General features: G+C 40.6%; 1 protein-coding gene across 1 annotated transcript in view; it reads left to right on the top strand.

Moving 5' to 3' along the window:
- Positions 1–13,419, top strand: part of LOC128301958 (E3 ubiquitin-protein ligase LRSAM1-like) — a 93,290-nt gene that overhangs the window by 65,329 nt on the left and 14,542 nt on the right. The gene's annotated exons all lie outside the window — the stretch shown is intronic.

The following is a 13,419-nucleotide window of genomic DNA, read 5'->3' as shown; positions in this document are numbered from 1 at the left end:
TGGTTTCCGGGTGAATTTTGTTTTCAAGTGGCCCGATTCCAGAACACCAACGCTTTTTAGGCAACCGACACTCCGCGGCGGTTACGGGACACTTTAGATTCTTTCACAAAAACACACACTATCGTTACCGTTTTGCAGACCCGGCGTGGGTCATTAACGGGGGAATTTGTTATTGGAAGCAATAGTTAGCAACCACACACCAGCCCGACGGCTCAGCTTGCGCCTTTCGCTTTATTATTCTGGCCAGCACGCTGCGGGGGCACATTGGACGATCGTCTGATCGTCCGGTACACCAAACACACCGGAAGAGAGCAATATCGGAAGATTTACTACTATTCGATTGTAAACAGAACCACAATTTCGGTGCGCAATTTTGCACTGCGGCCGCACGCTACAACGAAACCGAGACGGAGCGTCTGCATAAGAAAAAGCGGTGGTTGCGCTCGAACGTATTTGTTCGTCCGGCCCTCTACCGATGCGAACGATCGCCGAGCACGGGAAAGCGCTTGATATCTTCACTTAACCACACACTCCAGCTGGATCACAGCGCAAACAAAACAAAACCACTGTGCTTCAAAGGCACTAATTAGCTACCGCCGATTGAAGCGACAACGATGTTTTGGGGGCTAAATTTTCTGCTGCTGTGAACAAAATCTTCTTTTTGCGTGTTGTCACTGTGTTACCCCTCGACGGAAATAACGCACGGGTGTAAAGATTGGTTTCAAAGAGACGCACTCGGTGTGTGTGTATTTTTTCTGTTGCTTTTTTGTGTTTTTTATTGCCCTTTTTTCTGTGTTATCGTATGTGCTATACAACGGATTTCGCGATTCGCGAACTGGCACGCGCTTGCTGCAACCACGAGACGACACTGACGATTGCGCGTTTAATAACGTTTTCCGACGTTAGCGGGTATTTAAAGTACGCGCGGGCTTCAGCGAATGCACACAAATATTAGGTTATCCGGAGAGCAATGTCATCTTTTCGCTTGTGCGCGGGATAATTTTTTTTAACTAAAAATTGTGTTCCATTATTTTGCTGCATTGTTTGAAAGGATGTATTTTGTTAGGTAAATGACGGAAATAATTATTTAAAATGAAAAAAAATCTGATGTATTTAAATAAAAAAAATCATTGATTTACAGTACGCCGGAGTCCCGATTATCTGTGCTCATCAGGACTCGAAGGTTGCCGGATAACAAGGATATACGGCTTTTTGGTGTAAAGCCATTTCCCGAGTTACGCGACACTCGAGTTACGTAAATTCGAGATACGCGAATCTCAAAATTTTGACAGCTCATCCAATTTTGTATGTGGAATTGATTTTTTTGTCAAATTTCATTTTTTAAAAAAAAATGTGTTACGTTTTAATATTACAAACATTAATAACAATAATAATAATTAATTTTGGTAGGAATTTGATTTAATTATCGAAATAAATGTAAATGTAATGTACTTCATAACACGAAAAGAAGAAAACGATCCCTGAATGCTAAATAAAAACGATATTTTAAAGGGAATTCAAGTGACCTGAAAATTCGATTTATACGAATTTCTCTGGTACACATTATTCTACCAGGAACTCGGGAAAAGATTGTATAAATTAGTTTTCCTGTTTGTTTTATTGTTGCAAACAAAACTAAAGTTTTTTTTTAAGAGTTTAAGCTCATTTTAGAGTTTAAGCTCCTCTGTATTTGTGTCTAGAAGAAAGCAAACATATGATGTTACGCTACAAGTACACAGAAATAACTAATTTTGCATAACAGAAACAATGTGAAGCAGGGAATGCATTAAAAATAGTGAAAAAACAAGTACACGACAAATCGAAATCATCATACGAAAAATAAAGATGGATCCAATTAAACCGGACGTAACTATAAAAGAAACCGCATTAAATACATAAACTATATTTAAACATATTAAATGTACTCCAATTTTATAACATTACCATTACTGGTGAAACAGAATATCTTCTGCGCTAAAACCGATATTGGCAATATACGCTCTTAACTTCCGTCTGCAAAAACGCAACATGACTTTCACGATGACCTAATATATCCGCTCATGAGTGCGAGCGCTAGAGATGTGCCAAGAGAAAGAGTTCCGTGAACTTCTTGTGGATCTTCAAAAAGAACGAACGAATTTGATTCGTGAAAAAGAGTGGATTGTTCTTTTTTTAAAGCTTTAAACACATATGACTAAAATCGCAGTGCAAAAAATTGCTGAGGAAAAAAATTGCCCTGGTTCGCTTATAGAACTGTAAGTCGCATTTTTCCATACAAAAATATGAATGAACCGACCAAGGGCGCTCAAAGAACCTTGTACCAATAGTGGAACTGTTTTTTTTTTGTTCGTCACTTTATGACTAACACTTTTCCTATAACACTGAGGTAAAGATCCATATTCGACCTCTATCGTTCGTAGGACCTGTGTGCATTTTTGTTCCGAAGTTTTGAGGTCAATTTATCCCTCCAATGGCAATAAACGGTAGATGAGCCCTTCAACACTTGGCTCACTGGTTTGTTTTGTTATATTCCATCCAAGTAGACTATTATTTTCGCTTTGCTGAAGTTCTCTATGCAAGTGCTACTGCGAGCACTATAGGAACTATAGGTTTTTGCAACATTTCAGCATAATTAGTTGCTATAAAATATTTAATATTTAAGCCACTGTTTAACACTGTTCAATAAACACAGTTTGTGTTTTAAACGATTCGTGGAAGGCCAGAGAACATATCGTATTACTAGAAATATCTTTATTCTGTTTAGTCTGTTGTAAGAAAAGCATTTTATTTCACTACCCTCACACAAAAAAGAACGAAAGAATAACGATTCACGGTTCGTTCTTTTTTGAAAATGAACTGGATCGTTCACCGAAATGAACCGTTTTGCCCATCTCTACCGAGCGCACATCACTGGCCGCTACCCAGGGAGCAATTTTTACTCCTCAACTCCCAGCTTTCACACTGGCAAAACCCACAAACTGAACGGCACTCGATAAGGTAGCATTCCATCCCTTTCGTACATTGCACTGCTTCTTGTGTTTTAATGCTCTACTGAGACTTCTGAGCTGTTGTGAACAACGGAGTGTATGCATGTGTGTGCATGAAGTGAAATGTGGCAAGGATTCGCATAGTGTCAAAAGTACATAAATTAGGAAAAAGGTGTTAAATGTTGCTACTACCAGGACCATTTACACGCCCATCTGTCGAAGCAGCCGTGTAAAAGAGCAGTTACAAAATACAGTGAAGAGTGTATGTGTAATAAATGCGGTTCTTCTGATAAATAAAACAAAAATTACAATTGATGTTGTAGAAAATAAAAATCAAATTAATAAATAAAATAAAATCAAATAAAATATAAAAATGTTGCCTGATCCGCAAGTAAATGCCCTTCTTTCTGAGAGAAAAGCGATGTTTTGGTCTAATTTATGTTTGAAAATTGGCTTATTATTATTTTTATTCATTATAGAACTCAAATTTATTCTAAAAATAATGTTATTGTCATATTTTTTTCCCTTTGCTGCATAATATCAAAATATGACTTCATTTCTCGTTCAATTTAATTCATATAAAACAAATCATGAGAACAGAAATAAAATCACAATACAAATTAATCCATAAAAAGACTTAAATGCTTCTTTAAGTGAGATAACAATATGCAAACATAACTGTGCGTGCGAAACCCATTGTCTATTGAAGAGGTCCAAACCGGGTTTATTATTGATTAATGTATAACCCAAAGTACTATTTGAACGATCATTATCTGCAGACCTTAGAAGACGTTTACAAACTCATATTCCGCTATTGTACAAGAAATTGTATTTAAACAAAATCATCAATAATTTTCGATAAAAAAATATATAACGTTTTCTCTGAACTTACCGTAAGCAACAAACAAAAGAGATATGTGAAGATCAAAATTGTATACTTTGATTTGCATTTTAAATCGAACACGTGCAAATGTTTTCAGTCATATGGATTGAAATTTCATGACCAGTTGTCATGATCAGCGACAGATCTGCCTTGTGTTTTGGTCCCATTTCACTCTACAATATTTGCTACGAAACAGCGTGATAGTTTCAGCTGAATGCGATCGGAAAGCACACAACAAAACACATGTTTTCTACTTCTTCTTCTCCACGATGTTGACCTTTTCCTAAACTCTGGCCATAAATTGAATCGTAAGCCTAACGTTAGGATCAGTTGGTAAGCCTGTTAGCATGCGTTGTATGATGTAAGAGCACGGCTATAAATGCACAAACCACCGCGAATCGCAACACAGCACAAGTAAGAGTAAAATCCCAATCAAATTCCACCCAAATACACACCTAAACACACCTGTACACCAGTTTGCAAGAGAACAAAAACACTTTGATTTCACTTCACTGCAGCAGTCGCAGTCCAAATCGACTGCCCGCTTTGTTTGGTTTTCGGTTTTTTGTTTGTTTGTTTTGTGCGTTAAGCGAGCTGTGCAGGTAAAGGCAATTTAACCCTGCTGCACCGTTTGCTTTGATTGGGACACACTATCGCTTCGTTTGGGACTGTCACGCAGCGCGCTTTCGGACAAATGCATTTTCCCTCCGATCACGTCAAACGCATCATAATCACTCGAGAAGTGGGAAATAAAAGATACGCACGCACACAGCAAGCCGTCCCGCGATGCGCTACCCACACATGGGCGGCACTGCATCATGCGGTAGGAGAAATGCATTTCCCTTTCTCGCTCTCGCGCTGGTTCTGCGTGCTTTCTTTTTGTGGTCCCCGATCGCACTACCACCAAGCACAGGCGCACGGAGATGACAATGCACTTGCCCCGATCGGAGCACCGTCCATGATGCGTGCGGTGGTTGTGTATGTGTAGCTATACCTGTTGAAGCTGGATTTGCAGTGCTGATGATGGTGTTGATGATGATGATGATGATGCGCTCTAGTGCACTGTCCAAAGGGTGAATCCATCGAATGAACGTTTCAGCTGTTTCGTGATCGTGGAAGTCTTCGTGGAAGTGAGCGGAGATTCATTCAAATTGATTTTTTCAAATGGACCCTTCAAACTTAATATTATCAATATAACGGAAATGTTACATCAGAACGACTAAATTTTGATTGTGATATACCTCCACAATACTTTTCTATTTTCAAAATTCCAATTTTCCGGTGACATGATGTTCAGGGCGCCGGTCTCCACATGAACGGACTGGACCAAAATCCCATCCGGACCAAACCCCCGACTGACTGACTATCCAGCTTACGGGTAAATAAAGTCACAGAAAGCCAGAAATGTCCGACATCTAGACCTTCTAAGGTAGTTGTGCCGACAAAGAAGAAGAATCTTTTTAAAAAATAGAAAGATAACACTCGCTTTGCTATCTCTAACCAATGTCTGTACAAAAAGCTATAGCTAAAGAGAACTAAACTCTCCTAATTCAGAGATGTTAGCCGTCTATAGTTAATATTCGACAAGTTATCTCTAGTATTGACATATGCCAATGACAGAGACTTCTTCAGTACAGCAGAAACAGCAAAAGTACAGCATCATGAACTATTTGAAGGTATTCTCTGAGTTTTTTGAGTATAAATTGGGCAAACGGCAAATGGTTTAAATACCCTGCGAGGAAACTTTATGAAGTCTACGAAAGAATTTTCCAAGGTATCACTGTAGACAGCATTGAGTCATGAATGTTTCTGAGAATTCAAATTAAATACGGCTGCATACAGGAAATATATCCCCCGATAACCCATTGGATAATTCTGACAATGTCTTCCACGAGATTTCTTGCCATGTCGAGCGTGTTACAGATACATTATTGTGTCCCCAAGCTTGTTTTACATTGTCAACTACCATGAATCACTGTGAGCCAGGAAATCCCAGCCGTTTTACTAACTATGCATGGAAAAAACCCCGAACATAATCCCGATCGGCGGTATCTCTTTTACCTTTCACCTGCTTGGAACCATTTCCATCACGTACTGTCAATCGGCAATGGGATTGTACGCGGCCAATCGCTTCCGACAGCCGTTCGATGCAACCTTCGAGCGTTGCGTGTGGTTGGCTCACGAAATAATGCTCACCAATTCCATCATCCCACGGCTCGCGGCTCGGCTGAACGGTGGCCTTCCCAACTAGAACAATCTAGCCACTGTTTACATACTTCAGGCTAATTGATGATAATTATCTAATAGTTGCATTCGATACAGTCTGATGCAATTAACCTGCGATGCAGCGTGGTCTGCTCAAACACACGCTCCCTCCGGGTCCACCACCCGGGTCACACACCCGTTCTGGCCGGCGAATCGATATCGTGGCCACCGGGGACAGTACGTCGCTAATCGCGCAGCCTGCGCTCAGCACGTTCGGTGTTGGGAAACATAATCGACAAATGATCGGACCTTCCGCCGGTTGCAATTGTAACACGCCCCGCAACATACCACCGATCTCCACCGAATTCGCTGGTGCAAGCAACTGCTTCTGTCCCCTGCCTCTACCAGCACCAGGGGATCGTATTGCCAAGCCGCGCGCTGACACACGCGTGGAAAAAGTTGCACCCTCAGGTAGCACTGAGCGGCCGGTGATCGTGTCTAGCTAATCGAATTTCTCATGCACCCGAAGAAGACGCACCGGGACAGCCGGCGGTTTTTTTTTCCTTTACCTTCAAACCTCCCTATTTACCATAAACCTGACTTTGGCGTCGATCGTTGGGTTATTTTTATCATTCGGCGGAAGAGCGTGAATTGGATACTTCCACCGTCTGGTTCAGTTTTCCCACGACCTTCCTAATCGATTGAGTGGACCGTGCCGTGAGGGAAAAATGATTCATATAGCAAAGCGATACACGTAGGCGTGTTTGATATCGATCGTGTGTTTGTTAGAAACGATGATGAGGCAGTAATAAAACGGTAATAACTTCCCCTCATTAAACGTTCGTTAGTAACGCTTAAAACTGATAGAGGGAATAGGGTAGAGTGACGAAAAGCAGTTGTTAACATGTTATACAACAGCAATTTACGCTGACTGTTCTGACTAATCTTACTACTTCTGACAATTCTATTGTCTTTAGAAGCTCAGGAGTTCTTGATCAGCGGTTTCTGGATCTCCTGAACTTCAACTACACGTAGATTAGATTGGTGATTGTCCGGACAGGAATTAAATCTAAGCATGTCAGCAATGGAAGTCTAAGATCTCTAAGATTACAGTGTCTGAATGAGGCAGATCCAGAAGTTCCGATAGACAGAACGGCTCTGATGGGATTTTATAGCTGATCTGTCGTATGAAGATCATCCAATCAAGTTGGGCTTTTTTACTTCTTTAAAAATTTAGTTCTATCAATATATTCAATGTAAAGCTGTTGCGTTATGCTTCAAGAACGTCCTATTCACGTCAACGTCAAGAAGGTCCTATTCCTCAGTACTAAGAGATATAATGTTGCGGGACAACAAGAAAATATGTCCCACGCGCTGCTATTAATGTGTGGAAAAACAATTCGTGATGACGCTAGTTCAATCTCCGTTTGCTTTATCTTGATTATCCTGTGCTTGTGACACGTGCGCCGCCAAACGTTGATAACACTACCACTGGAATATAAATCTTGGAATAAATTTATTTTTGAAAACGCGGCTCTATTAACTTCCTACGCATAAGCACGGGGATACATCTTAGCACGGCTGTGGTGGATAAAAGGACCAACATGAATGGCGGTTATTATATTCTGAGAGCAGTGATCCAAATCACGTGGTACACAGCAGCAACGCTGCGAAGATGCGGCATTAGCTTAATGTTGCATTTATATACAGATAAATTCGTCCCAAATTAGGCCCATTCTCGCGACGGCAACATACTTACTTTTAATATTGAAAGTAACAGTCTCAATTCTCTACGCTTTCCCCCGGTTGCAGCTACTAACGATCGCAATGCAGCTGATCGTACACGGCGGCCCGGCCCTTGCTTGAGTTTCTGCCGTGCGGCGGTTATCTCACGCCTGGTGGTATTGGTGTCGCCGTTTTGTTCGCCGCTGTCGGCTGTGCAGCGATATAGACACCCCGAAAAGCAAAAAAAATATCACACGGCAGCGCAAATTAGCACAATTTCGTCCGCCGTAACGCCCCGTAACGCACCACTACAAACTGCCGAATATTGGCCGTGGCCACCGTACACTGTCTACGGAAGAGTTGGACCTTTTTTTACGCACTGGCAAACAGTCGCAATATTTGTTCACCCTTACACCACCGAACGTCACGGTCAGTTGAATCTGTAAGCTTCGGTCGAACAATCTGCAACCCTGCACGCACCTGCATTCCATCACACCATGGAAGCTTTCGGTGTGACACCGGTGCGAAGGACACCGCGCACAGATGATGACGGTTTATGGCACGTTTGACCTCGTCTCCTCACGGTGCCTGATCCGTGGCAGGGAATGGACCGATATTAGCGATTCATGTTTTACAAAACACTGCTTCCCGGGCCACTGGCTGCTTTTCCCTTGACGACCGGATGTGGGCTTCCATCTTTACCCCCTTTACAAATCGCACTTCCTCGCGCCACTTACGGCCACAACACGCCCCTGTACACCCGCTCCGTTCCCCCACCTTCACAACCACTACTATCTCGGCTAGCCACCCCTTCAACGCCCTGTGCTAACACAACGGATGATGTGACCGGATTTAGTACAATTTCTCAAATCTCTGCACCGCTTGATTAGCTTTTACTCGCCACTGCACAGAATACCCTTGGCCCACCAGTGCTGGACGAACAAACAAAACACTTTTCCACGGTGTGTGGGGGGTAAATTGCACGTAATGCGTTTGGGATGCCAAAAACACTCTACGAATTTGTTGCCGATCCACAGCAATATGCAGGTGGAGCTGTCAAAGAACTTTTTCGCCCGTAGTTGTGAAAGTTGTGAAACGTTAAACACTACACTTCAACACACGGGGTGCGACAAAATTCGTGCAGGGAAAAAAGCATTCGTGCCACCACTCGCTTGATCCACTGATACCGATGATCTGGATTGGCGCTATCACTGGCCCATCTCACGTAGGTCAGCAGTAGCAGCAACAATAAAAAAAACGGGCGCTAAGGATGGTACGGACGGTATGTCTGCCCCGTGTTAATAGATATGATCACCAACACTAGCGCACTACGGTCGCTTCATTGGGTAATTGAATTAAGTGTAGCGGAACGGTGCATCCCGCATGTAACGCGGTACTGCTGCTTCTTTCCCATCCGCACTAGCTTGACCACTGTTTTAGTACAATTTAGTACAACGGTATAAGGGGTGATTTACACTCAGAAGCTGGAAAAAACGTATTTTTTTTAAGGGCCAGCCAACTCCATTATTGGAAAGGCAGTGTTTTTCCGAGAAAATATACACATTCAACAGTATGTGAAAAAATATTAAAAATCACATTCAAGTTATGTTTATTACAGGTCATTCACTAGAAAAATGTATGGAATGGAACATTGTGAAAGATTATTTTTAACCGTAAAATTTCTAAACAAAATGGCGAAAATTTAATATTAAATAAGCGATTTTGTGCTAAATATTTGTCCATATTTTGTCTAATTAATGAACATAATTCAAGTTCACCTCAGAATTATCAACCGCTTGTATCGGTTCTAAATGGTGGTTTGTAATGGATGGTTACTTTATAAACAAATTTCATAGACCTACATTATTTTGTAATCTTTTCTTAAAGTCTGTACTGCACAATAGTTGTATGACAGTCATCGATCAGCTGCGGTAGAATTGTTAAACCCAAAAATATTATGTGAATAGAAGGACTCAAGAACAAATGCTAGTAATGTAAGGAAAGAATATCTGATGCAATGGATACATAAAGTAAAAAAAAGAATGGCAGGCCTGGACCTATTGAGAATGTAGTGCCACTAAAGAAGAATTCTACAGATCTTAGGTTGAGTATGTCCTTCAATTCAACCACTTTAAGTATGGTGGTAAAAATACGAAATGACCATGAATAAGCTACAAAATATCAACTGTAGTTATCAATATTATCAACCATTTCGATTTAGCAAGTTATTTAGCAAGTACTAAAGCAAGTTATAGTAGCATCACTAGATAAATTATGAACTAGTGCTGCAATTCTTAATGGTAATTTGTAATAAATTTTGAAAAATAAGAATTAATCACTAAACACGGATGTAGTGAGCAAATTTATAAAAAAATTGCATCAAAAATCACCACAAGATACCCCTTGATAGTACCATCAGTAAAAAAAACTTCTCAGCTGGACAGCTATTTCCTCAAAGAATGCGTTACATTCGATTAGGAAACAAAATTCTTCACACCACATCAGTAATCTAATCGTATCGAACTAGTTCAAATGTATTAATTAGTCATTCATTGTTCATTAATAAAGGAAACCATTATTCATTCATTCATTTCGTAAGGGGTTATTCGGACGGGATTATCCTGTTATGACGACACTCTAGCAATCAGTCAGTACTTTTTTCTCGCGACAGTTGCTTGGGGGTTCTTTCCATTGCGTAAACGTGTCTCGCAGCTTCTATGCAGCGTAATCGCGTCTCGTCGAACAATCGAACGGAAAGAAAATCTAAAACCAACCCTCGTACCACCACGTCTTTACAAAGTCGTAAGACTTATCGGTTCTCCTGGTACTCCGGTAACGCCGGGTATACGGTGAGCTAACAATTCTTGGCTATCACGATGGAACCCCGTACTAGGTAAAGGGTGCAAATAGGCAACCCGTCAATCCGTCATTCGGGTGGAAAATGTTAGCCCGGCGAATGTATTAACAAACAACGCAACAGGTTGCTGCTGAGTACGACCGGCGGGTTCGCCATTCAAGAACGACAATAGAAATCTTACCGCTGTCACTAACAAACGAACGACCGTTCGGTACGAATTGGTCCACTTTGTTCTATTGTAGTGCCGTTTTTTTTTATTACACTTTTGCGATGCGGAACGATCAGAAAAAGTGATAATTTTCCAATACATTAATTACCATTCGGGTGGGTAATAGTAATGCGGAAAAAATAACTACATTTGAGGACGTCTTGTAATCGAACCGTGACGTTGATGTATTAAGGGCATTTGCTGACATTACGGGCGTTTTCCGTTGAAGGTACCGGGTGAAAAATGATATAAAAATCTCTAGTACTGATGCGAAAAATAATTTTATATTTAACGTTTCCTGTCATACAGTTAACCGTATGTAACGATATCTTTTATATCATAATTATTTGTTAGTTTTGAACAGCATTTTGAAACTATTCTTCTATAAGGTTGTGAGCGATAAGAGTATAAAGTTTACACTCTTGGAGTTTCTGCTAATTTTCTTTTAGTTTAGTGCAAAATTCACTGCATTAAAGTAAAAATAATTTATAGAATACTATATGTTGTAAATTTAATCAAGCTCATTCTTCTAAATAGTTTTAAAGTTATGTAAATAATGTTATGTTATGTCAGTTGTTATAAACTAGTAAAGCTAAATTTAAAAAAAAAACTGAAATGTTTCCATGATTTTGAATATTAAAAATAATCATCTTCACTTCGTTATACATTGCTTAACCTATATACCTATAACCTGTAGTGCTCTATATGAACACTTATTTTTCGATTACGATCTTTTTTTATTTTCCATATTTTTCCAAGCATTATTGCATGAAATGCGTGCATATTTTATCATAGCATTGAAATTTATCATGTTTTCGACACAATTTGTCAAAAATTGTGCAGTACAGTTTCCACAAGATCTAGACTCGTTCACCAAAACACGAAGGACTTGTCAAGCCGTCTGTAGAAAAAAAGAAAGCCATAAATGGCAGTCAAAGACCTCTTTAGGTTGAATAGTAGTGCCAAAGAAGAAACATTGTGCACCTCTGGTTGTTACACACCGAACAAAATATGATTATGCAAATCAAATCCCCACGGCGGATGCTGATCATACGATACGGCACATGATCATACGATCCTGTCACACTTCAAACACGTATCGATTAATTTGCACGCCTAATGGCACCATAATTGACGCTAGTAAATAGACACGGTTTTGACACGACCCAGCGGGGCCAGACGTATTGGACGTTTGTTATCACGTGATCGATCGCATTTGAAATTGATATTGTTTACCTTGATACTATCCATGCACTGTGCACTTAGCGCCGTTTGAAATCCAAGCTGCAAGTGACTGCGCCTCCTTTGCGGAATCTCTCTTCTAGGTTGCGATAGTTTTCTCGAGGCCGGTTTGTTGGCGTTGCCCTAGTGCTGGACGCTCCGTAGATTCACGTTCACACTCACGTTTAAATCACACTATCTGCAACCGTCACCAGTTCGATTCGTTTCCGATCGCTTAACCGTGAAAAAGTGTATGCTGTGTAAAACACCATATAGCAGTAGCCAAGAACGCCAAGATTCAATTGCCACGATCCAACAATCGAAAGAACAGCTCGTCCACGGATGCTGATTGCTACGCGGAAGATCGGCACACTGTTACTGTTAGGACCAACAGTGAAATACTTGTGGTGGCAAAATTGTTTTCTCATTTATATATAGAGGATAACGGCTTGCGCTTCCCCAAGCACTATAAAACATCGCCAACGAAAGCGTCGGGCAACAACGGAAACCCACAGCCCACAGCTCGTCCCAGCATCCCGCAATTGGCCGAAAGTCCTCCCGGCAGCATCCAACGCTTTGGGTTGCGAAAAGAAGACGGCGCGATGCCGTCGAGCAACATCGATGTTCAAGCGACTTCGCAGCGTCTGATAGTCAGCAGTGTGCGAAAGAGCAGTAAAATGTGCGATAGAACGAGAAGAGGAAGCAAAAGCTTCCGCGAGCAAAAGAGATGTTAGTAGATATTGCGCACACACGAGATGATGATAAAGCAATCCTCCCCCCACGAAAGGAAGAGGAATCAAGCGAAAAGGAAACGAAAGCTCTCGCCACCCTTGGGCTCCCAAAATTGTTGCGCGGTGGGAGATTTACAAAATTTTACTTCTACCTTTAGTAGAACTTCAGTTCTGCCTAGTCCGGTAGTTTACTTCAAATAGAAATATCGCAAAAGAGCAATTTTTAACTTGCCACGTGGAACGTAAACAATGGTATAAAAATAAACATAATCAAACTTGCACAGCTCAGTACATTAGCAGCTAATATTAAACTATACTGCTCATTTAATCACTTAATTGCTGTATGTTATTACGACAGAACCTAGCAGTATTCTTAACCCTTATCATAAAATGTTACAGCATTTCCTGCTTCAAATGATTAACTAAACTGCTCATTAAAATCTGTTTTGAAGTTTGAAAGTTTGTATTTCGCAAAACTATTTTTAACGTTCGAATGTTGGCTTTAAAAAATAATTTGTAAAACAAAACCATTAAATCGCAACGTAAAGTTAAAATCACCCTTTCTGGTGTTTGGGTACAATTTTCTCAGTATTTAAATGCAT

The sequence above is a fragment of the Anopheles moucheti genome, chromosome 3, assembly GCF_943734755.1.
Source record: "Anopheles moucheti chromosome 3, idAnoMoucSN_F20_07, whole genome shotgun sequence".
In the NCBI taxonomy this organism is placed as follows: domain Eukaryota; kingdom Metazoa; phylum Arthropoda; class Insecta; order Diptera; family Culicidae; genus Anopheles; species Anopheles moucheti.
Note: the sequence above shows the minus strand (reverse complement) of the source record. Positions and strands in the feature narration are given on the sequence as shown.